The sequence below is a fragment of the Melozone crissalis genome, unplaced genomic scaffold, assembly GCF_028551555.1.
Source record: "Melozone crissalis strain CALT ecotype California unplaced genomic scaffold, PUWL_Pcris_2 ptg000114l_1, whole genome shotgun sequence".
Lineage (NCBI taxonomy): Eukaryota > Metazoa > Chordata > Aves > Passeriformes > Passerellidae > Melozone > Melozone crissalis.
In genome coordinates this window covers 5,309,964-5,333,974 of record NW_026535891.1, presented here as the reverse complement: position 1 = coordinate 5,333,974, position 24,011 = coordinate 5,309,964, and the positions used below count along the sequence as shown (strand labels likewise).

Here is a 24,011-nt window from a genome sequence, read left to right as displayed (position 1 = left end):
TCCATGGGCTCTGTAGGGTCACAATGGTCTCCTTGGTTTCATGGTGCCATAGTTGCCATAATTCTCATGGTATCCCAAGTGCCCTTGGATCCCAAGAGGCCCCAGAGTATGACAATGGCCCCTTGCTTCCATGATGCCCTGTACTGTCACAATGGTGTCCATGATTCCATCAGGCCCTGCAGAGTCACCATGGGCAGTTGGTTCAGTGACACTCCACAATGTCACCACGGCCCCTTGGTTCCACAGAGCCCCACTGTGTCACTGTGATCCCTTTGCTTCCAAGACTCAGAAGCGCCAGAATGACCCTTTGGTTCCATCAGGCCTTGAAGTTTCAAAATGATCTCCATGGTTTCATGAGTACCCCCCATGTCACAAGAGACTCTTGGTTCCCTGAAGTTCTCCAGTGTCACAATGGGCCCTTGCTTCCATGAGGTTTGGCCAGAGTACTGGCCTACCAGGAAGGTCAGGATTACAACTTTATGAGAGTGCAGAACAAGTAGCTATAGCATATATTAGGTGGAAGTTGCAGCAAGTACTTAGAGAGTTTGAAATTACTAGAGCCTCACGCATCATAGCAGCTCGCTGTAAAGCTAATTTGCCTTTAAACCCACCTGACGCTATACCTGTAAGCAAGGATGCTGCTTTGGAATTAGATCAGTGTATTCAAAGACTGACTCAGGACCGCATTAGCCGTTCTAGCAAACCAGGTAAAAGACAGCGAAGAAAGGAAAAACAGGGAAAGAAGAGAGAAAAACGAGGTTTGTTTTTATTATACTCCTCAATGCTGTAGCAAGTGAAGCAGTAGGAATAACACATTTTAGTCAGCCAAGAGAAAATCTTTGGGTAACACTTGCTAATCAAATTAACCAATCATCGCTTTGTCTTAGTCTTGGAGGGGTTACTAACCCATTTCGAACATGCCTGGTGGGACTTCTGGTGTGGTCTCCTGGAGAATTTTGCAGTTTAATAAATAATCGAACTTTATGCATGCATAACATGTCAAACATCAAATTGCCAGCACAACAAGGGTATACTGCAAGTCAGAGTGATGGCTATCGCCAATGCTTACTAATCCAATCACTTAACACTTCTTTGCATTCTCCTCCTGAGGAATTGGATCTTTTTGGAAGTACAAACGCCAGTATGTCTAACACTACAGCTGCCGGATGGTTTAGTTTCGAACCTCTCCCCCTACCCAAAAATCTTGGGGGAAGGCACTTGAAACCAGCACAGGACTGTGAGAAGGGCAGTAGGAGATTCCTTGTGATCCCTGCTTGGAGTCATCTTGGGGGATGCTCTGACCCAAAATGGATTTCAGGCACACACCGTGATATCTTTCTGCTTTTGTTCAGAGTCCTGTTGGATGCTCTTGGCAGCAAAGGGGAGTTTCTCATAGTCTCTTTGAATGTCCAAAATCTTGGCTTCCATGTCCTGTCTCAGCTCCTGATCCTGCTCCCGGGATGAAAGAACATACGGTGCTGACCAAAGGGAGTCTGGCTGCTCCAGAGGGGCAGACCCACATTACTCAGCCATTGGCCATGAGCCCACCATGTCAAGAGGACGTTTGCATCAAGGCTGTAATTTCCCTCCATGCTGCTGGCGGATCCAGGCCAATTTGGGCAGTTTGGGTCTCCCATAGGATTACAGCAAAGCACAACACAGCATGAGGATGTGGCATGGACCTCCAACAGGACTGAGCACTGGTGGGACTGCTCCCCCAGGACCTCACCTGCTCGCTCAGCTGGTTGGCTGTCTCAGTCACCAGATCCTCCAGCATGGCATACTTCATCTCCTGATACTCTCCCATCTTCTTCAGCTGTGACTTTGTCTCCTGCCGCAAAGCCCTGGCCAGAGAGATGGGGGCAAGGCCGGGGTTACCCCTGCAGGGCTGCTGGGCATCCCATGCCCACAAACCAGGATGCTGCCAGACCATCTGGGCTCCTGTGTAGCCCCCCAGGGTATGAACCCACTCCTGTCCCCTTACTCAATTTGCTGACAGATCTCCTTCCTGTTCTCTTCTTTCCACATGGCTAAATCCTCCTTCAGCTTTTTAACCTCTGCCTCCAGCTTCTTCATCTGGAAAGGCCAGTGATGGTAGAGTCAGGGCACAGACATCATGTTGTTCCAGCGTGGGGGCCCTTTAGCTGCATGGACCGCCCCAGAGTCCTCCACCTGGTTCTGAGAGCCTGACCCCAAAACCCGCTCTTGAAATCACATTGAAGTTCCCCATGAGAGCCCAAAGATTACAGAACCGAACAACTCACTAAGGCAAGAGACTCTTTAAGCTTCTTTATGTCGTCTTCCATGAGGACCTGGTTTGTCTTTAACTGCTCAACCTCTTCACGGAGATGCTGGGTGAGAATCATGTCCTAGTAGAGAGCAGTGGTGGCAGTGAGCCTCTGGCAGGGTCAGTGGGGACCCACAAGCCCTTGGCCCCTGCTGTGGTTTGTGGAGCACTGGGGACAGGGCAGGGCCGGGCTCAGCCAGGCTGGCAGGGCTCTGCAGGCAGCACGGTCCCTGCATCGAGCAGGGCCAAGGGTGCTGAGCCTCCAGCCAGCAGAGCAGAGGGCACGGGCTGCGATCTCAGACCCAGAACTCGCTCCCAGCAGCAGCTCACCTGGTCCCGCGACATCTGGACATTGTTCATTTCCCCTGTTAAATTGCGCTGGCTAGCCTTTAACTTTTCAATCTCATCAAGATGCTGGGAACTCTCCGCAGTCTAGGAGAAAGATGTGTCAGACAGAAGTGTCTGGTGAGGGTGTTTAGGAAACGTGACCTTAGAACCACAGTGGTCTGCACACACCTGGGCCTCCTGGAACTTCTTAAAGTCCTCTGACATGCGGGAAGCTTCTGCCTTTATGGCACCAAACTCATCGCAAATAAGCTGTGAAACAGGCCCAGAAACAGGGATGTCAGAGGTGATGGCCAGGGCAGCAACACCCCAAAGAGCCCCACCCTGGCACGGGCAGCCCTTGGCACAGCCAGGTGAGCAGGGAGAGTCCCGGTGCCACCTGCCCCAGCAGGGCTCAGTGCCAGAGCACTGAAGCCCCTCCAGAGAGCAAAGAGCCCCTGCCAGCGGCTCTGCCAGGGCAGTGAGGGCAGAACCAAGCACTGCTGTCTGAGGAAGTGGGGAGGGGCTGTCTGCTGGGGGAGTGCCCGGGGGCCTGGGGAGAGCCTCTACCTTGGACATGTGTTTCTTGAACTCGTCATTATCTTTCTTCATCTTTTTCATGTTAGCGGCCACATCAGCAAGTGAGGGGCCACTGTGCTGGCCTGGCCACGGCTCCTCACTGCTCAGGTACTGCACGTCCAAGTGCTCCAGCACAGCCTGCAGCAGTTTTCTCATGGCTGCAAAATGGACGGCGCCATTGTTGGGCATCCCGATGGCGAGATCCAGCATCTGGGAGAGGCTGAGTGTGTCCAGGGATGCTGCCATGTCTGCACACTCTCAGTCCCTGTTTTGTCACAAGCCTTCTGCCCAGTTGGGTCTGTCAGGGATGAGCAAAATGGATGACAAAAGAGATGAACAAAAGGGTTGATGGAAGCAATGAACAAATTCGATATTTAAAAGGACGAGTAGCCAGCAGGCTCCTTCCTCATCCCTTGCAGGACTGGAGACTCCCCTGCTGATGCCCCTCCTCAACACAACTCCCATTGCCAGGCAATGCTTCCTAATCCACACCTGGGAACCAGTGGGTCCCAGACTCATGAAGTCATAGATTAATGGAGTCTTGGAATTATGTGATTTAGAATGGATGACCATTGATTCCTTTGTTTGCTAAAAACAGACAACTAAGTCAAAAGTTTTGTGTGTGTGAGTGGCTGAAACTATCCCCTCCACACGCCCTGACCAGAATAAAATAATGCCTAACTCGCTAATACTAAAATGGCAGTGCTTGAGGATTTCATTTATCCTAGTTTTGGTGACAGTTTCTAATGACCCAGATGGAACTTTCCTCCTTCTTTAGCTCCATGGATTTACAGGATCAAGAGGACTCCAGTGCCCTCCAGAGATTTTTCAGGGAGATCCTCTGATGCTCCCATCCACTGAGCTCGTGGCAAAGAGCCCTGGGATTTTAGTAAGGGAGTTTCAGACACACTGCTATCTCCAGGTGGAGGAATTGTGGAAATGGCAAAAGTGGGGGAAGAGGCTCAGAGAGGGCAATGTCAGCAGGGAATGCTGGATCAATCTTTCCCTCCTGCACATCCCTGGTGGGAGGAGGTGGAAAACACTGTCACTGTGTTGGTGTGGACCAATGGAATTCCAGGGAAATCAAAAGCAGTGGAACCAGTAAGGATTCAGTTAGAGCCTGACGGAGGACTGGTTAGGCAGAAAAAATATTCCTTGAAGTCAGAAGCTGGAAGAAGGTCAGAAGAATGAATTGCTAAAGTTTGCAAGATGGATCACTAAGGGAATGTGAGTCACAATATAGGACTCCTCTCCTGCTGGTAAAGGAAGCACATACTAAGGAACACAGGCCAGTACAAGATGTCAGAGCTGTCAATGAAATAGTGTGAGACTCAGACCCAGTGGTAGCAAGTCCTTATACAAGTCCTTTTTACCCCAATTAAGGAATCTGATGAATGAGTCCTGATGTGTTTACTGTTGTGGATGTTAAGGATCCTTTTTTCTGCATTGTCCTTGAAACTGAAAGTCAGCTCTTGCTTCTTGAATGGAAAGTTCCTTGATAGGCCATGAAACCCAATTGAAGCGGAATGTTCTTCCTCCAGGGTCCAACAATCACCCCACATTGTTTGAGAAATGTCTGGATTGGAGACAAGTTAGGAGGAAACATCCCCTCTAAAGGAAACAGGTTTGGGCACTCCCTGCCACCCACAGCAAGGAATTTTTTGGAGGAAAGTGAAAAAGGCTGTTTATTTAACATACAGAGTGCAGGCAGGCATGGGAAAAAGAACGAATAATGTTAGATCTTCAAACCTTCTGCAGACAAAGCTGGAGGATTCAGAGCTCTTTCTGTCGGTGTGGCTCGGCTCCACCAGCCCAGGGCCGGGATGGGCATCCCAGGGCCTCCCCTGCGGCCGTGGCACAGGGCTCCCGGAGATGTTCTGGTGTTTTGGGCTGGGACAAAGCCAAACAGTTCCAGGAGAAACTGCCACAGTGCTGGAAAAAATTCTTGCATTATCAAAGAACAAGAAGCCAGCAAAAAGCCGAGATGTCCTCCCTCTGTCTGTGCTGCACAACACAGCTGAGTGAGCCTGGGGAGGATGGGTGAACACCACACCAAAAGAATTCCACCGGCTTTCCACCCCTCTCTCAGACCTAGCTTAAAGTTACAGGACCCATGTCTGGGCATAAAGCACACAATAGGGGACACAGTCTCATACAGTCACCCCAAGACAAGAACCAATTGGCAAAAGATTTGGAGTTATGGTGTTGTGGTTCAAATTTATTTTACTGATTCCTTGTTACATGGTTCGTCCTTTTTACCCCCATGTTCTCCCCGAGCTGGTTTACCCCTGGGTTTTACCCTCCCTCAAAGCTGTCCCTCATGCCATTCCCCACCCCTTGTTCCAGCTCTTTCCCTGCCTGTCAAGGTAACCCAGCCCTTGATTCCTGAACCTTCTCTGCCACTCAACCCTCGGGCCAATCCCAGTCTGCAACACCCCTTTGAAATTCCCCTACTCCTCGAAGCCCCATTGGCCTATGTGGCCCATCCTCCCCACCCTCCCACCCCAATTGGCCCCAGACACTTGATGGAATCCCCTCACTCCTCCCCTGAGAATTCCCTGTTGGTTAGCTGTTTGTATCCACCTCCTGATTTGTATCTGTATAAAAATCCTTACTCAGGACTGCCCAGTGCTCTTTGCTTCAGCTCTTTTCGCCTGGAATAAACTGTTTCTTATGGAACATCAAGACAGAAAATCCTCCTATCTTCTCTGCCTGGTCCCTGTTGTGCCTTGTATCTGGCACCTTAGAGCAAGGGGCTGTAAAGGATCTGCCTCTTGTAAATCCCCATACTGGGGCAGCTCCCCAGTCCTGGAGAGGCTCTGGAGTTTAAAGAGCTGGCCAGGGCTGCAGCAGCCAATTCAGTATGGGAAAAAGAGATTGAGAATATGGCTTTGCTAGAGTATGTAGGTGATCTTTTACTTGATACAGGAACTCAAGCAGGATGCATGGAAATAATTCTAAGCTTACTGACCTTTTTGGGGCAAGCCAGTTACAGGGTATCCAAGAAGAGGGCCCAGAGTGCAAAAGAGAGCATGTTACCTATCTAAAGTTCACCATTTCCCAGGGACAGCAAAACCCTGGAACCGAAAGGACAGAGCCGAACTCCAGAGCCAAGATCTGTTTGCAAGTCAAGAACATTTCTAGGAATGGGTGGTCTGGGCTCTGATTCCTAATTCTGGCCTATGGTAAGACCTTTATATGAAGCCCTGAGAATTGCCCAAGGAGGAGCTACACCAAGGAGGTGCTAGAGTGGACTCCAGAATGGCAGAGGCTTTCAGAGAGCCCAAGAGAGCTCTACTGTCAGCCCTGCAGGGGCATTGCCTGACTTGACCAAGCCTCTTGAGCAGTTTGTTCAGGAACACTGACGTGTTGTGCTATGGGTGTTAGCTCAGAGGTTATGGACATGGAAAAGGGCCATAGGATATTTTTCCAAACAAGTGGGCAGTGTCAGTTAAGGGATGTCCCTTAACTGCCTTTGACTTGTAGCAGCAACTGCCTTTTAATACAAGAAGTCCAGAATGGACCATGGGCCAAAAGATGACTGTTGATGTTCCACCCTTGGTCCTCTCAGCTCTAGGACAAAAAGGAGGCCACTGGTTACCCCCAGGTCGAATGCTTAAGTATCAAGTTGTCCTGTTGGACCAGGATGATGTGGAACTGCAGACACCTCTGCCTTGCAGCCAGCCACGTTCCTGGGATCTGTACCAGAAAGAAGCCTCACAACATGACTGTGTTCATCAGCTTCACTGCAGCAGAGGAGATCCTCTGGGAGAAGATCCAGACTGGGAATTATCCACAGGCGGGAGCAATTTTGTGAGCAAAGGAGAGCAGAAGTTTGGGTGTGCAGTAGGGCCCAATCCAAGCCATTCCAGTACCTCTTACCACCTGTGCACACAAGGCTGAGCTGCTCCATCTATGGCAGCCTGGAATTGTCACAGGGAAGAAGGGGAGCATATGGGCTAATTCTAAGTGTGCATTTGGAGCAGTACATGGCCCTGGAGCTCTCTGGAACAAAGGAGGGCTCCATTCAGCACAAGGATCTCCTGTCAAAGGTGGAGACATTATCAGACACCTTCTAGAAAGTGTTCAGGTACCAGCCAAAGTGGCTGTCGTGCATTGCAAAACTTCCATTTGGAAATACATCAATTAGTGTGGGAAACGGACTGGCAGATAAAGCTGCTAAAGGAGTGGCAGAGAAAAGCATCCTAATAGTTGCTGCACCAAAATGTGTGACCTTTCAAATGTAACCCAGAATAACAAGCCCAAGATAAAATGCTGGCAAAATCAAATGGCCCTAGATTTCAAATATGATAAGTTTAGCCAAAAAGTTTTATTAAGTAGTTTACTAGCAATTATTTCATTTTAGTGTCTTAAGTCTTTCTGAACATTCAATGATAAGTAGACAATGATAGGTAAACATTCAATGGTAAGTAGAAGTAATCCTAAAAGAAATAGTTAAGATCACTTTTAAAAGTGGGGATTGTTAGAAATCATATAACTTTCTAATTGGCTATTCCAATTATTTGTTTTTATAAAGTCTGTTAATAATAGATTTACTTAATTAGAAGCAGTGTAGTCTTTCCCTGGAGCATGCAGCATGGTTTTCCATAAACTATTAGTGGAACACCATTTGGAAAAATCCCTAAACTTTTAAGTTTTGCTAAACAACCTTGACATTTTGAGTTATCTCAATGTTTTCACTGACAGTGGGAACAGGCTCTGCCTCTCTTTCAGAAGGTTTTTATTCACCTAATGCAAGAAAAAAGGGACGAGGTACCCCTCACATTCTCCTCCATGAGGCCGAGCTGCTGCTGCGTATTGTTCCAGTACTGCTCCTGGCCTGAAATCTGGCTCTGCAACTCCTGCATCCTCTCATCCAGACGCTCCATATTTACATCAAACTGGCTGTGATTGACTTTGCCAGCAGGACGTTTGCATCAAGGCTTTAATTTCTGTCCATGCTGCTGACTGGTCCAGGCCACTTTGGGGCAGTTTGGGTCTACCCCAGGGGATGTCCTCAGTCTCCCATGCTGCCTGCTGCCTACCTGGCCCCAGTTCCTCATCATCTTCTCAAACTTGCCCATAGCCATCTGCCGGGACTCCAGGGATTCCATCTGCTCCTCGAGTTTCTCGCAGCGCTTGAGGAGCTCCCCCAAATGCTCGTTGAGGTCAAAGGTGCAGTTGGAGCACTCTGCCTTTACTCTCTCCGCCTCCTCCTGCACACTGTCCACCATCTCCTCTATCTCAGCCAGCTGCAGGAAGGGCAGGGAGAATTGGCTCCAGAGATGGGATGAATGGAACCATCAGTCCTGCGTGCTGTGGGCCTCAGTGGCCCCAGCCGGTTGGGGAATATGGCTGGGAACCCCACTAGGACTACTGCACCAAGCCAGGAGTGGTGGGACTGCTCCCCCAGGACCTCATCGGCTCGTTCACCTTGTTGGCTGTCTCAGCCACCAGCTGCTCCAGCATGGCCTTCCTCATCTCCTGCTCCTCTTCCATCTTCTGCAGCTCACGCCTTGTCTCCTCCAGCAAAGCCCTGGCCAGAGAGATGGGGGCAAGGGCAGGGTTACCCCTGCAGGGCTGCTGGGCATCCCATGCCCACAAACCAGGACGCAGCCAGACCCCCTGGGCTCCCTTGCAGCCCCCCAGGGTATGAAACCCCCTCCTGTCCCCTTACTCAATTTGCTGAGAGATCTCGTTGCTGCTCTCTTCTCTCCACCTAGCTGCATCCTCCCTCAGCTTGTTAAGGTCCTCTCCCATCTGCTTAATCTGGGAAGGTCAGTGATGGTAGAGTCAGGGCACAGACATCATGGTGTCTCAGCATGGGGGCCCTTCAGATACACAGAAAGCCCCAGGGCCCCCAACTCTGACCCCATAGCTTACTGCTCTTGGAGTCACATTGAAGTTCCCTATGAGACCCCAAAGCTGACATCACCCTATAGATTACGAGGCAGCCAACTCCTTAATCTTCTGTGCCATGTGGATCTGTGTTGTCTTTATCCTGTCAATCTCCTCAGTGAGATTCTTGGAAAGAGATGTGACCCAGGAGGGAGAGGTGGTGTCAGTCAGCCCCTGGGATGGGTCTGTGGGCACCAGCAGGGCATTGAGCTCTGCCATGGTGTGCTCAGCATGGGGGGACAGCTCAGGGACCAGCGCAGCCAGCCTGGCAGGGCTCCTTTCTTGTCCAACAAAGGACTGGAGCCTGCTCTGCTCCTGCCCCTTTTCATCACAACTCCCCTTGCCAGGCAGGACACGTCATCCCTGCCAGACATTGGCTCACAGACTCATGGAGTCAAGGAATGGCTTGGGCTGGAAGGGACCTCAAAGATCCTCTCATTCCAATCCCCTGCCATAGGCAGGAACACCTCCCACTAGACCAGGTTGCTCCAAGTCCCATCCAGCCTGGCCCCGGACACTTTCAGGAATGGGCTGACACAATTTCTTTGGGCAACCTGTGCCAAGGCATCACAACCCTCTCAGGAAGATTTTCTTCCCAATACCCAGTCTAACCCTGCTGTCTCACAGTGTGAAGCCATTGCCTCTTGTCCTGTCATTCAAGGCCCCTGTGCCAAGTCCCTCTCCAGCCCATTTGGAGCCCTTTAATGACTGAAAGGTGCTTGAAAGTCTCGCAGGACAGGAGAGGCCTCACTACTTTTCTTTTAATCCGTTTAAGACTTGAGTTAGAGCTAAACCACTTGTCCAGCTGCTGTGTCAGAGTCCTGTTCTGTGGCATTTCATGTTCTCAGTTTCTTCTTGCATTGTGGAGCGGGCAGCAAGCCTGGTTTTGCCGTGCAGTGAACTGTCAGTGTGTGTCACCACGGGCAGGGCACTGCAACAACCACAAAGCCCCAGATGGAGGCCAAGGGTACCTTTGTGTTTGTTTCCTCACCAAGAGAGGGATCCCCCAAGCAGCTCCTGGGCAGAGGCTGCAGGTGGGGCCAGCAGCCCCACAAGAGCTCAGTCTCTGTGAGAGAATCACCAATCTGCTGCTTTCCCCGGGGTTTGAGACATGGCTACTTGGTGGTTTGGCACAGCAAACCCAAGGCCTGGTTTGGAGCATCCATTGGGATCAGCCTTTGCCAGGGAAGCAGTGGGGTGCTGTGCATGAGCCCCTGGCTGAGCTATGGGGTTGTTGGGGCACAGACTCCTTTGTCCTCAGCAGTTCAGGGCAAAAAGTCTGTGGGTGAAACCCTTGGACATTTTCCTCCAAGTCAGGTTTTATGTCAGCTTGACAGTCCATAAAGAACACAGTGAAATAATTTCTTCTGCCAATATCCCCAAGACTGTTGGGAAAGATAAAACAAGTTCTTCCCTTAAACAGCAGCCATCCACCCCCACCTGCCCCTTTCCAAAGCCTGCTCTGTTCACCCCTAGTCCTTCCTGCTTCAAAGCTTTTACTGCAGCCACGTTTGGGTGAGGGGATACAGAGCTGACTTATCAGTCAGAGGAGGAAATAAACCATTGAGGACTCTCAAATCTGCTTTCAAGCATTGGGAAACCTGACAACATGGATAGGGAATATATTTCCTGCACCCTGACCTTGTCAGCCACCTTCTGCTGTTTCTTTGTCAGACATGTGAATATGGGAGACTCCAGCAAATCCTCTCTGGAACATCTTCTTAGCTTTAATATCTCTAATCATTATTGCCTTGGTTTGGTTTTTTTTCACCTTTCAAGGTCTTTTCTTATCCCTATTTTCTTGAGTTTTTTATTGCATACAGTATGAGAAAGAAAACCAGCATCAAAGGCAGCTGTCTGCAGTACTGACCCATCAAGTTACTTTCCAGTGACATGAAAAGGCTTGTAATAAGGAGCACATCTAGGGAAAAGTATAGCAAAGTAAGTTCCTTTCAATGCTATTCTCTTTATTGTCCAAATATATCTTGCAAGAGACAAAGAGAGATTAAATAAGAACAGTGAAGAATTACAAGAACAATGAATGAGCAATGAATTATGAACATGAAATAAGAACAGTGAATAAAGAACAATGAAATAAGAATAGGAAGTTAGAACAAGAAACTATTTAGAACATTAATACGGAACATGAATGAAGTATGAAGAACATTAATTAAACTGTCTTGTCTGCCTTCTTGAATTTTTTCATTGGAGGCTCCATTCCAGCTGGAGACCTTGGCTGTGTTCTGTATGGGTGAAAGAAGAACATGATGAAGTTAATTCAAAACAGTTCCTCTCCCCACTTGTTTTCCTGTGAAATTTGCTTTATGTGTTTTCTTTCCTCTCCATATGCTCATGTGAAAGCATCTCTCAGCTGCTGCCCATGGAAGAACTTGGTACCATGGAGAAGTTCCTGCTGCCAGGGCAGAAGAGCAGCTGCTGTGTGAGTGCAAAAGCATCCAGGAGGGTCCATCTCTCTCCACTCTCCTGTGCCCAATGAACTCCCAGAGCTATGAATGGATTTTGGAGACCCTGCATTGCTGCCTCAGGACAATGGATTTGTGCTGTTATTGTCCTGCAGTTGTTATTTCCTTGCTTACATAATCTGAGGTTTTTGGGTGACCTCTGGGATGGATCAGCTACAGAGGCAACACTCCCTGCCCCAAAGGACAGGTGGTGGCCAGAGTGGTGGCTTTGCCACTCAGACATTTCCCCATGGCTTCTTTGGTCACTTTTGGTCAGTGCAATTAAATCCATACTTACAAATTAATAATTGGGATGGCATATTTCCCAGTGGGAGTAAGCATTGCTCCCTTTGTGTTGGAGTCCTTCACCTCCACCATAAAACTCATGGGAATTCCTGAGCTCCTTTTAAGCCTGGGAACAGGGCTGGTAGATGATGATGGAACAGGACCCAAGGGTGGCTTCAGGTCACTGCAAGGTTTTGGGGGTAAAAAAAGAGGAAGGTAGGAATGTGTGTCCCTTGTCAGAACAGATCCCTTGTCAGAGATAAATGTGATTATTCCATGTTCTTCCAAGACCAGCTCTGACCTTGCCAACACTTACTTGAGGGGCTCATAGTAACGGCAGGACTGGATCATCATGGCTTTGATCTTGTCCTCCTCTGCAGCATTGGCCTCAGCCAGATTTGGGGTCTGTGTGACAGGGGAGGGTTGGACACACACGTGAAGAACACGTTTGAGCCTCCACAGCCAAACAGCCTCCACGCAGCCTAGGAGAGATCAGCCTCTGGAGGTTTTGCTTTCACAGATATTCCTTCACAAAAGCAGCCAAGTCAGAGATTTAATAAATGGGTGTTCCATTGGCACAGTGTTTTTCTGTGCAGGAACATGATCCAGATCCACCTCTCTGGAATCATTTCCATCAACATTTACAGAGAAATTTACAGACACTTCACCAATGTATTTGAACCCAAATGGTTTACAAAACACAACCAAACCCCACCAAAACATGCCTGGGAATAGACCCAGATTCAAATATGGCACTTTTTACAAAGTAATGATGATACCAAAATAATTTACATTGTCTGCAATCAAACAAAGGAGATTGTGTTATCCACTGTCCCCAGACCCCAATTTGTGAACAAGTGCAGCAATCAAAGAATAGATCTGTAGCTGTCATGGACAAAAATTCAAAACTCAAGCCTCACAAGTGTTCTTGTTCCAGAAATGTTTGTTTTGGCTGCTGCAAATCTCCCTGAAATGTCCACAACTTACAGGCAGTTCAGTTCTTCTGTACACATTTGTACAACACAAACTGTAAGTTTCCAGTGCAAAACTGATGATACAAATGGGAAACAGGTGCTGAAGTGCTGCTGCTTTGGCTCTTGAAAAGAAATAATGCTGCAAGATTATGTTGGGGCTGATAAGGTGCTCTCCTTTCCTCTTCCCAACCTGGGAACTTCTCTTTCTGGGATAGCATCACAACATACATGCATTTTAAACTTACAATAAACACCTTAAGTTACTACAAATACAGTTTTGATCACATTACCACAATTATCCAGCTGTAGGTCACAGTATAAGATTATAAATCCTATAAAATGATTTTTTGTCAAGTATTTGACAAACAATGTCTCTATACCTTAATGAGCTGGGCCAGAGTAAGAGGGGCAGAAGAGTCAGAAATCTGTTCACAAAATAATTAAACCATATTCAGGTTCAATCTCCAGAAAATTAATGCAAGGCTGCACTGTTTAGCATGGAGTGCAGTGTGTAGGAAGTGTGAGGCTGGGGTTTTACGTACTGCCTTGGATGTTCCCCTCACTGGCTCCTTTTGGTTCCTGGCAGAAGAAACAGAGGTGATCAGAACTCAAAATGAAGCATTTGGACCCAGAATCAAGCAGTGAAAACCAACAAGAACACCTGAACCTCAGATCATTATGTTCTCATAGTTGAGTGAATGTGGGAGTTTATTTATCTTCATAAACTCTTCTCTCTTGGCACCTCCAATGCCACTAAAGCCCCCAAAATCTCATTTCTGTTGCCACCAGTTACACAGGAGTGTAGTTTCTTAGCCAGAACAGTGACAGTGTCAATGCTCAGGAGTGCAGGTTTCTTTCTGTGAAAAATGATCCCTCCTGTGCCAAAGCAATACCAGAACTGCCAGCAGCTCCATCTCCAGATTGATGTTTCTCTGTGGGAGCCCTGCTCACATCTCTGCCATCCTTAAAGGCCAGAGTGCCCAGTGTGTTACAGATGCTACAGTGCCTACAAATGCTGGTAGAAAGGTCACCTGGAAGCCTTTCCTAGGGGTTGGTGCAATTTAGGAGCTCTGTAGGGGGAAAAAAAAGAGTCTTAATTGGCAGAATTTCCTTTCGGGTGATCTTGAAAATGCAACAATATTTTGGGAGCTGTTTATTACACTTGCAGACTTGCTGGGATTCCACACACTCAGTGATCTGTGTCTGATTCAGGTGCTGAGGAATCAGACATACAACCCCTGTGAGAGCAGATCCTCATCCCTCCCACTCATCAGCCTCTCTGCCAGGTATTTCTGCTGTGTTTCCAGCTGCAGGGACAGAAAGCTCCTCTGCCTGGGAGCTGCCATCCCTGCAGCTGCACAGCCATTGCCATCTCACACAGGAGCTGATGGGATCTGAGCACTGCCAGCATCCACCCTCCCCCTGCAGGCAGCACCACACCAGGGGAGAGCCATGCAGCCCAAAGGGAGGATGCTGTGGCAGGCCAGCATGAACCATCCATATTTGCATTAACCCCAAACCAAAGCCAACACTGAGGCATCCAGAATTCTTCATCTCTCCTCTACAGACATTGTGTAAAAGCCCCAAATTTGGGGTGCAAGATACCTTCCAGATACCCCACAGTCCCCAAACCCACTTTCCCCAGTGCAAGAAATAGTCAAAGACTGACAAACAGACTCTTCTCTGATGGGAGCACATTAAAAGTTTATTTCTAATAATATGTAGTTGTTACAGTGTGTAGCTGTCATTACTACAAAGCCACTAAAAGCAAACACAATCTGAAATCTCCTCATGCAGAGGAAACAGGATCTGTGACTTGGCTCTCAGCCCAATCATCCCAAGAACAAAACCAAGAATCACCATAGGATTTACCAGTGTTGGAGTTTGAACCCCACATCCCCACAAACCTAACAGTGGGAGTCTGCTTTTGAGCAGATAAATTTAAATCTACCCCATGAAAAAGGAAATTAACATTAGCTTTGACCAGATGCAGTCCAAGTGCCTCTGCCAACCCATATCCAGAAAAGAAAAGAAGTTCACACCCTGACATCCCTCCCAGGGAATCCAGAGCTTCATGGATACTCACGTGGCTCGAGCTGGGACCCTCTTCACAATCACTGAGATGTTCTTTGGGATCTGTGCATCATCAGAGTATTCTGAGAACAGCACAAATGCAGAACAAGTGTGAGTTAGTTGGGAGGAATGGATATGGACATGGAATTAGATGGCACATCACAGAATCCCTTCAGAGCTGTAAAAGCCAGTGTTATAAGCACCACTGTGCTTTCCCAGCCTGGCTTTTGTCCCCTGGGCAGAGCAGGGCTCCCACAGCCTGTGGCACTGCTGATCTGTGCCAGTGCCCCTGGGTGTGGTGGTGTTTGAGGGTCCCCAGGGTGAGAGAACAGATGGGAATCTTGACTCCATGCTTCAGAAGGGTGATTTATTATTTTATGATCTATATTATATTAAAATAAAATTATATACTAAAACTATACTAAAGAATAGAAAGTATTTCACCAGAAGGCTAGAAAAGGAATGAATAATAAAATCTTGTGACTGACCAGAGTCCCAGCACAGCTGGACCTGTGATTGGCCATCAAGCAGAAACAATTCACATGGAACCAATCAATGATGCACCTGTTGGTAAGCAACCTCCAAACCACATTTCAAGCAATCAGATAATCAATGTTTACATTTCATTTCTGAGGCCCCTCAGCTTCTCAGGAGAACAATCCTAGCGAAAGGATTTTCATAGAATATATCAGTGACACCTGGGTGGCCCCAGGCCCCACTCACCCTCACTGGTCTCAGCTTTGAGGATCTGTCACAGTTGGCCACCTTGAGCCTCTCTCGGGCCATGATCTGGCGCTTGAGGTCAGCCAGGGAGATGCTGTGGCCATGAAACGTGACCACATCATAGCCCAGCTTGGAGAACTTGTAGTGCACACCCGACATGGCCCCGAGCCCGCCCTGGCTCAGCACTCGCTGCTCCCAGCCTGAGCTGCCCAGGGGGGCTTGGGCACCTCTGCTGGGCACTGCCAGGGCAGCCAGGACAGACACACAGTCCTGGGCACCACCCAGAGCATTGTGACCTCGTGGCGTGCTGCTGAGGAGCCATGGAACCCCAGAGCTCTGCTCAAAGGACCCTCATTGTCCTCAGCACACAGAGAGCAGCACAGAGCACCAGGGTGGAGGCACTGAGGAAGGCTCCACGTCTTCCTCTGTCACCCTGTCCTTCTAAGCCTTCTGATGCTTACATTTTTGTGATGGTATTTTGTGATGGTGTTTGAGGGTCCCCAGGAAGAGGGAAGAGATGGGAATCTTGCCCCCATGTTTCAGAAGGCTGATTTATTATTGTTTGATCTATATTATATTAAAAGAAAATTATATACTAAAACTATACTAAGGAAAAGAGAAAGGAGACATCAGAAAGCTAGAAAAGAATGAATAATAAAATCCCGTGACTGGACCGTGATTGGTCATCAAGTAAAAACAATCCGTGTGAGACCAATGCACCTGTTGGGAAACCATCTCCAGACCACATTCACAGCCATCAGATAGTTATTGTTTACATTTCTTTTCTGAGGCTTCTCAGCTTCTCGGGAGAAAAATCCTAGCAAAAGGATTTTCATAAAATATGTCAGTGACAGTGTTTCTCACACACATTTCATGTAAATAATGATTGTTTTACCTTCCTTTCTGGAGGAGGAGAGAATTGACAAACTGTTATTTTAACTAGTGTGGTTGGAGAGGTGGCAATTTCATCCTCCAATCCATGGTCACTTTTAGAATTCCATAAATATCAAAATCCAGAAATAAACGCACCTTTTTTGCCTTGGACATCTCAGTGTGTATCGTTCATTTTCTGTTTTATTGTGACATTCCTCAATGGTTCTGTCTGATGAAGGCTGGACGTCTTCATCACTGTGCCCTTTTCACCTCTCTCCTCCAGGCATGTACAGCCTCTTGTTGGCTCTTTCAGTGATTTTCTCACTGGTTTCAGCAAACTTTGTTCTTCATTTCTGCAAGTTCTGCTCCTTATTTCTTGCCAAGTTTCATCCTGGGTCTCTAGCTTGTGACTGAAATTTGGTAGCTCCTGTATTGGTTACCAGGTATCTTTTGGTTTCCTAAGTATGCTTTGTGCTAAAGTTTGGTAGCTCCTCTATTTGTTACCAGGTATTTTATGTTTTCCTCAGTATGCCTAGGCACAGTGCTTTTAACCCTTTTGATGCCAAGACCCTGAACAGGGTCAGGGAGCTGCTGGAGACACAAGAGTGTCTTACCCACCTTGAAAAGAAAAATAAAAATTGGGGATATCAGGGATATCTGCACAGCCTCTGTGACAGCTCTGGGATAAGGCTGCATGGACAGGATTCATGGTATTGTAATCAGGCACCTCTAATTTTCTTGGGGCTTTGCTCTGGAATAAAACCAGCACTGCAAACTTCAGCTGCTCTTGAAAATAATTTAAAACTTTCTGGTAATCTTATTAGGGGAGAATTTTAAATCCAGGAAAAGCAGGAGCCAGGGAGCAAGGGGAAAATCATTCCAGTTTTCCCTGTATCTTAAGCACTTTTCTATAAAGGAACTACAGCTCCTGCATGCAGGAAAACATGGCAGGAGGAGATGGATGTTCCCTTGCTGTATGGGCAGTGCTGAGCCAGGGCCACAGGCAGTTAAGGAAATTCCTAATTGAGATATTCTACCATGAAAAAAACACCAGGCCCTGGCATAAATTCACCCAGTCCTGCCTCAGGGGGACTCTGTGATGCTCAGAGCATCCACATGGACATGGTGGGAACAAGGGATAAGAGAGGCAGGGGTGTGGCTGCTCCTCCTGGAGTGATTCAGTGCCATCCCCATCTCCATGTGCTCTGGAGGGCTGTGGGGGATGGCCTGGAAGGAATGAGGATGACCCAGTCACAATCTGTGCTCAAACACTCACGGATCAGTGCTGGGGTGCAGGGAGGTGGGTCTGGCACAGCACCCTGCAACACTCCTCACCCCAGGGCATTGTGGAAATGTCAGTGAGGGGCTAGGGAGACAATCAGATGGAAAATAACCATGGATTGATAAACAGCACAACCACTCTGAGGCTTGGGAGACACTCGATGGCAGGAGCTGCCAGCCAGGGGATGGTGCTGGGCCTCCTGTCCCCACCTCAGGCATGAGCAAACACTGCTCTGCTCCAGCTCAGCTCCTCCCCACACAGCTCTGCAGCCTCCCAGCCACTGCAGAGCCCCAACACAGACGGCTCCAGGTCACTGCTGGGGCCCAGGGCAGGGGGAGCAGTGCCACAGCCCCGTGGCCCCAGCCCCTTCCAGCTCAGGACCCTTTGTGCCCTGCAGAACACCCTGAACACACCCCAGGATGCCCAAGTTCAGCCACAGAGTTTATTGTTCAGTAGGAGCTCACCACACCAGCAGGCCAGGACAAGGGGGATGGTACATGAATACAGATGTGGAGGAGTTACACAGACAGATTTGTACAGCTTTTGTACAGAGGAAGAAAATGAATCAAATAACAAAATAGACATTAGCAGTCAAACATTTTTTTGTCTTTTTTTTTTTGTATCATACTAACAAAATCTGATAGCCAAAAAATGACTAAGCTACAAAATTGTAATACATACTGTATGGGTAAAAGGTTATCATCCATTTATACATCTAGTATCATCTTTTTTCTGGTAACTTACAGGAGGCCTATAGGATCTTAGTGTATTAATAACTCCCTACAGACAGTGCTGAGCTGTTAAAGCTGCTGAATAACGGAGTATTGGAATTTTCATTAAGACTTTTACAGTGCCATTTGCATTGTTCTGTTTAATGAAACCCTTATGCATCTCTACTCCAAGTCAGAGGAGCTGCTGGTGGCTGGGGGGAGGCAGGAGCTGTAAGGCCTTGGCTGGCAGCTTGGCACCTGGCATTGCAGAGCTGCAACACCCAGGCACTTTGGTACCATCACTGCAGAGCTGTGACACCCAGCTGGCACTTTGGTACCATCACTGCAGAGCTGTGACACCCAGGCAGTTTGGTGCCATAATTCCACAGGACACAGCACGGTGCTGCTCCAGCTCTCTGGATGCTGCAGGGGGGAAAAAGCTGACATTCCCAAGCAAGACTCATTCTTTTCCCCTTTGGTCTTGAGAAATAGAGAAGAAATCACTCCATACTAAGTAGTCTCCACCCAAAGGCTGTTTTTGCAGTGGATGAGGGCTCAGCTCCCAGCAGAACAGCATCACTGACTGTCAGGGCTGCTCCTTCCCTTGGAGCCCAGCTGTGTCACCCCCTGCTCCCCACGCTGCACCCCTGCTCAGGACCCACCTGCAGCTGGAGAACCAGCATGGCACTCTCAGGCTGGGAGAAAGGCTGGGGAGAGCACAGCCCTCCCTCAGCAGCTCCCAGGGAGCGAGGTAAGAGCAAGGCTGAAGCCAGAGGGAGAGTGAAGGCACAAACAGGAACCAGCCCGGATCAACAACAGGACAAGGGGACATCACCACTGCTCCAGGGCCCCAGACTCTCCCAAAGAACCAAGCCAGCAGGACCAAGGATTGTGAAGCACTTTATACACCACCACATAGGTAAAAATAGCACTTAAACTTACAAATAAATAGAGGGGATGGGGACTCTCCCCCTTGTCCTTTCCAAGTTTGTCCCCAGTGTGGTCTCTCACCACCTCAGGGGGGCAGCCAGAGGCTGGTGCCCTGGGGAAGCCTGTGCTAAATTTGGAGAGGGAGGAAGTGAGTGAGTGCAATTCCTCCTTACACAGGGCTGAGCTGAAGCCCACATGAGCACACAAATATCTGTTGGCATTGTGGATGGTCCTGTTTGGGAGCAGCTCCCATGGACCTGCACCCCAGAGGAGCTTCAACCTTCAGCCCTGCCACACAGTGACCACAGAGCCTGCACAGAGAGCCCAGCAGTGCCAGCAGCTCCTGGCTGATCCTCAGGGACCAGCACAGTCATTTACAGCCAGAGGACACCATCAGCACTAATCCTGAACCTGCTCTGACCCCTCTGCTCCTGTGCTGCATTGTCTCCTGAGCTGAACAGGGAAAACCCCAGGTCTGAGCTGCTCTCAGGGGATGGTCCCTGGGCAGAGGCAGGAGCCAGAGACTATTCCAGCCTGGCAGCTTTGGATCTGATCAACAGAACCAAAAACATGGGGACTGACTCCCAGGGGATCCCACTCTGTGCAGAGCCAAAGGGAGGTGGAAACAGAGATGTCTCTGCTGCAGGTGAAGGCAGCTGGCCACGAGTCACTAGGAGACCCAAACAGGAAAATAAATTACAAACCAGCATGGGCCCTCCCTCTTGCAGGTGCCCAGGGAAGCCCACAGGGTCTGCAGACATGACTTCAGAGACCATCCAGCCAACAGGAGCATTTTGGGAAACACCAGCCCCAAATTCTTCAAACCAGCAGTGAGGTACTCACTATTGAGGGCTGTAACAAACAAAAACTCCCTCTGGGACTTTCCAAAATCACTTAGAAGATGAATACTCAGCCAGGAGGGTTTTGGAGACCACTCCTACAACCCCTTGGGAAACTCCCAGAGCTAGGCAGAGATGTGCCAATCTTCCTGGTGATTTGTAAGAGCTGAAGAAACACTTCTACAAGGCAGGATGGAATTCTACATGAATTACTTCCAGCCAGTTCCATGCTATGCCCTGCCTCCTGCTGGGCAGGAGGGACACCAGATGGAGAAGCTCATGGAAGCCATGAGGCTCTCCTCTGAGAAAACACAGGTACCTCAGCAAACAGGGCAGCTTAGCCCTCATCTGTGGCATTCACAATCCCTGAATGTGATTCCTTCACCCAGAAGCCAGGATCAAGTGTCACACTTGAGCCTCTTGCTGAACTCTTCATTCTTTGGCAGGCATGCAAAAACTCTGATGGATGGAGAGTCCAGAAAGCTCTCCTGTCTCAGAATGCAGATTTGTTCAGCTAATGCTGCTAAAATCAATAATGCTTTGAGGAAGGCAGTCAGCAGGTTGTGCCTGTGTGTGGCATTCACATTCTCTGGAAAAATTCCTTCACCCAGGGTTTTCCTCTGGGAAGCTGAGAAGCCTCAGAGAAAAGAAAAACAATTCTTCTCTCATTTGCTTCTCCTGTGTTGTGCTCATGCTCATGTGGAATGTGTTTGAAGATTGTTTACCCACAGGTGATTGTTCCATTGGATTCTGCTGTGAGTTGTTTTCACTCTTTGGACAATCAGGGCCAAGCTGTGTCAGGACTATGGAAAGAGTCAGGAGTTTTCATTATTATCTTTTTAGCATTCAGTAATTCATTATTCTTTAGTATAGTATAGCATTATTTAATATAATGTAGTATAATAAAGTAATAAATTAGTCCTCCTCATCATTCTTCCCTCCTTTCCTTGTGTGGAGTGGGCAGCTAAGGAAAGACAGGGCAGCCTTGCCAGATTTCAGTGCTTGTAAAGAAAAAACACCAGGATCTGTGTTGTCTTCAGTAAGTGTTGTTTGTTTTCCATTGCAGACTGTTGGAAATTCTGGGTCTGCTAATGGGATTCACCAGCAGGATAAATCCCACAAGCAAGAGGTAAGTTTTGAGCAGAATGTTATTTAAAACAATATCTGCTTTGTGTGGCTTCTTGCTTGCTGTAGTGGGGACAGCACTTCGCACAACTCCAGTTCCCAGGTGTGATGGGAACCTCACTAGAAACCCCCTGAAGCCATGGGCAGGGTGGTGAGGGGCACACAGAGAGAGGGGCAGGGCAAAGGGACCTTCCCCACAGCCTCCTGAGTCAGGGCTGTGTCACATCTCCCCTGGCAGCCCCTGCTGGAGCCTGCTCAGCCTCAGCTCTGCTGTCCCCTTTGCATGGGTGACATTTGTGGGACATGCTGTGCTGGCCTCCCACAGCAGACTTCATCCACACATACTGGGCAGAGCAGTGGGCAATCGACTCCATGCCTCTTCCAAAAAATCCTCTGTGCTTTCCAAAAAAGTCTCTGTGCTTTCAAAATAAAGCCTCTGTGCTTTTGCCTAACAAGTTCTGTTTTTTTCCAGGAGAAGCTCTGATAGAGAAGAGGTGGAAAGGATCATTTCACGCCAGTATCAGCTCCTCTGCACAATCAGGAAAAGCAACACCACATCTGGCTTTAGCACCTCCAAAAGACCACACACAGTATTTTCACTTTAAAGCAGGACAATGTTTATAATGTACTAACTGATGTAATCAGGACAATCCAGAGTCCAGCTTTCCAAGACAGCCATTGTTCCAGGAGGGAGCAGAAGGACCTCTCTGGGTTTGGTTTCTTACTTGTATTGGTTTTGACTGTGGAATTTGTATTGTTTGAGCTGCCCTTGTCCCACCAGCTGACATGGTTTGGATGACAGCTGCCCTGACCTCTGGCTCAAGTGTCAGTGGGACTCCACAGGAGCTGCAGAGGGATTTGCCTGTGGTGTTCAAAGCATGTGCCCACAGGCCGCACCCTTTGCACGGGGTCTGGCCCTTCCCTCCCACACTCCCTGGTGTCCTGAGGACCTGCCAAGTGAGTGAGACCTGCTGGGCTGATGATGTGAGGTTTGGGGACGTGTTCCCCTCCTCCCTTTTGGAAGACATCACTGTTGTAGAGCAGAACCTGCACTTAGTTCTTGTATTATAGTATGTCGTGGGAAATAATCCAGTTTCAGAGGGGTATTTATTTTGTTTCTTCTCTCCTGGCATTTGGGGAAGAGGCTGTGGTGGCTGCTATGGGTTTCGGGTCAGGCACACCTTGCCTGGGTGCATTGGCCCTTTTTCCTGCAGTGGGATGTCTGAGCAGGCTGCTGGAGCCCTGTGCCATAGCCATCTGTCCAGCTGGGTCCCCCTCACTCCTGGGGAGTTCCTGGGCTCTGTTTTGAGCTCAGGACTCCACAGGTGCTGGATCCCAGCATTGCTGGCCTTGGAGCTCCATGCTGGGGGCACTCAGTGTGGGACAGACACACTGAACAAAAGGTTCCCTCCTTGCCTGTGCAATTGAACAGCTCACTGTGATTGCCTGGAGCTTTCCAGAGCTGTCCTGGGCTCTCCAGTGTGATGCCCATCCCCTGCTGCCCGAGGTGGAGGAGGTGGAGGGGCTGCTGTGAGCCTCTGATGGCTTCAGCAATCCTCTGTCATGACCTGGGTGTGTTTGGAGCAGAGGCAATCCAAGAGCAGAGCCCACACAGCTCCTGTGTCTGCACCAGCAGAGGATCTTGTTCCTTCTTCCCAAGGCTTTACTCCCACTTTGCACCACAGCTCCCAGGTGATAACAGGGCAGAGGAAGGTGACAACATGCTCTTAAAGGTGTGAAAGAGCCAGCTCAGGGTCACTCTTCAGCAGCACAGGGAACAGTCACAGCAATATTTCTCCAGGCTTCTCCCAGTTAGTGCCACCTCCTCCAGCCTTCTGCTATGATGGGACATCTGTGACAGGACAAGATGGGAGAGGAGATCTGAGCCAGACCCCCAGCAGGTGAACATGAGGGCACATCAGCTCTGTTGCTTTTTGCCCTGATTTCCCACAAAGTTGTATCACTTCTTCTTAGTGGGTTGCCAGACTCCTGCTTCTCTGAAGGATGGGCAGCCAGAAGCAGCCTGGGAAAGACCTGAGCTTCAGGACTGTGATTTTGCCATGAGGAGGTGACATTGAACACCTGACCCTTCTCACCTGATGCAGAATTGGTGATCTCTTGTCCTTCAAGGAGGATGGGAGAGGAAGGAGAAGTAAAACAGGTCAGAAATCACAGCAGAAATCTCCAGGGCGTTGCGCAGCATGTCCTCGGTGCTGACGAGCCGGTGCTGCAGCCGGATCACCTCCGACTCCGAGGAGGGGTCGATCAGCGAGAACCGCCGCTGGTCCGGCGCCGCCTTCTCCTTGTCCTGGGGCAGCAGAGGCAAAATGGGAAAGTGTAAGAGCCTGAGTGAGGGATGGGGAACTCCAGGCAGTCTCCAAAATGCAGTTTATTCCATCCAAAACGTTACAGCAGTCCAGGGTCATGGGTGACAGAGCTGTGCCCACAGCTGTCAGCTCCAGCTGCAGGCAGGCCTGGAGACCCTGAGTTTAGGTTACAATGCATTCTGTACTTTTCTTTTGGTTACAATGCATTATATACTTTTCTTTGCTAAGCATCTTCATACAGCAGAACCAATCTATACCTTAACCTTTATCTCTAGCCTGTCATAACTACTATAATTACCATATTCATGTTACTGTTCTCC

The 24,011-nt window shown here is 48.8% G+C and overlaps 1 protein-coding gene, 1 long non-coding RNA gene and 1 pseudogene across 2 annotated transcripts in view; 2 read left to right on the top strand and 1 right to left on the bottom strand.

Annotated features, from left to right (window-relative positions):
- LOC128948180 (olfactory receptor 14J1-like) overlaps nt 1-24,011 on the top strand; it is a gene marked incomplete at its 3' end in the record, with an annotated part of 233,143 nt that overhangs the window by 115,467 nt on the left and 93,665 nt on the right. The window lies entirely within an intron of this gene.
- On the bottom strand, nt 14,845-15,764 carry LOC128948182 (E3 ubiquitin-protein ligase RBBP6-like; annotated as a pseudogene).
- LOC128948183 (uncharacterized) lies at nt 20,496-22,003 on the top strand. Its single transcript, XR_008484094.1, has 3 exons — nt 20,496-20,554; nt 21,306-21,368; nt 21,837-22,003. It is a non-coding gene; the product is annotated as an uncharacterized LOC128948183 (long non-coding RNA).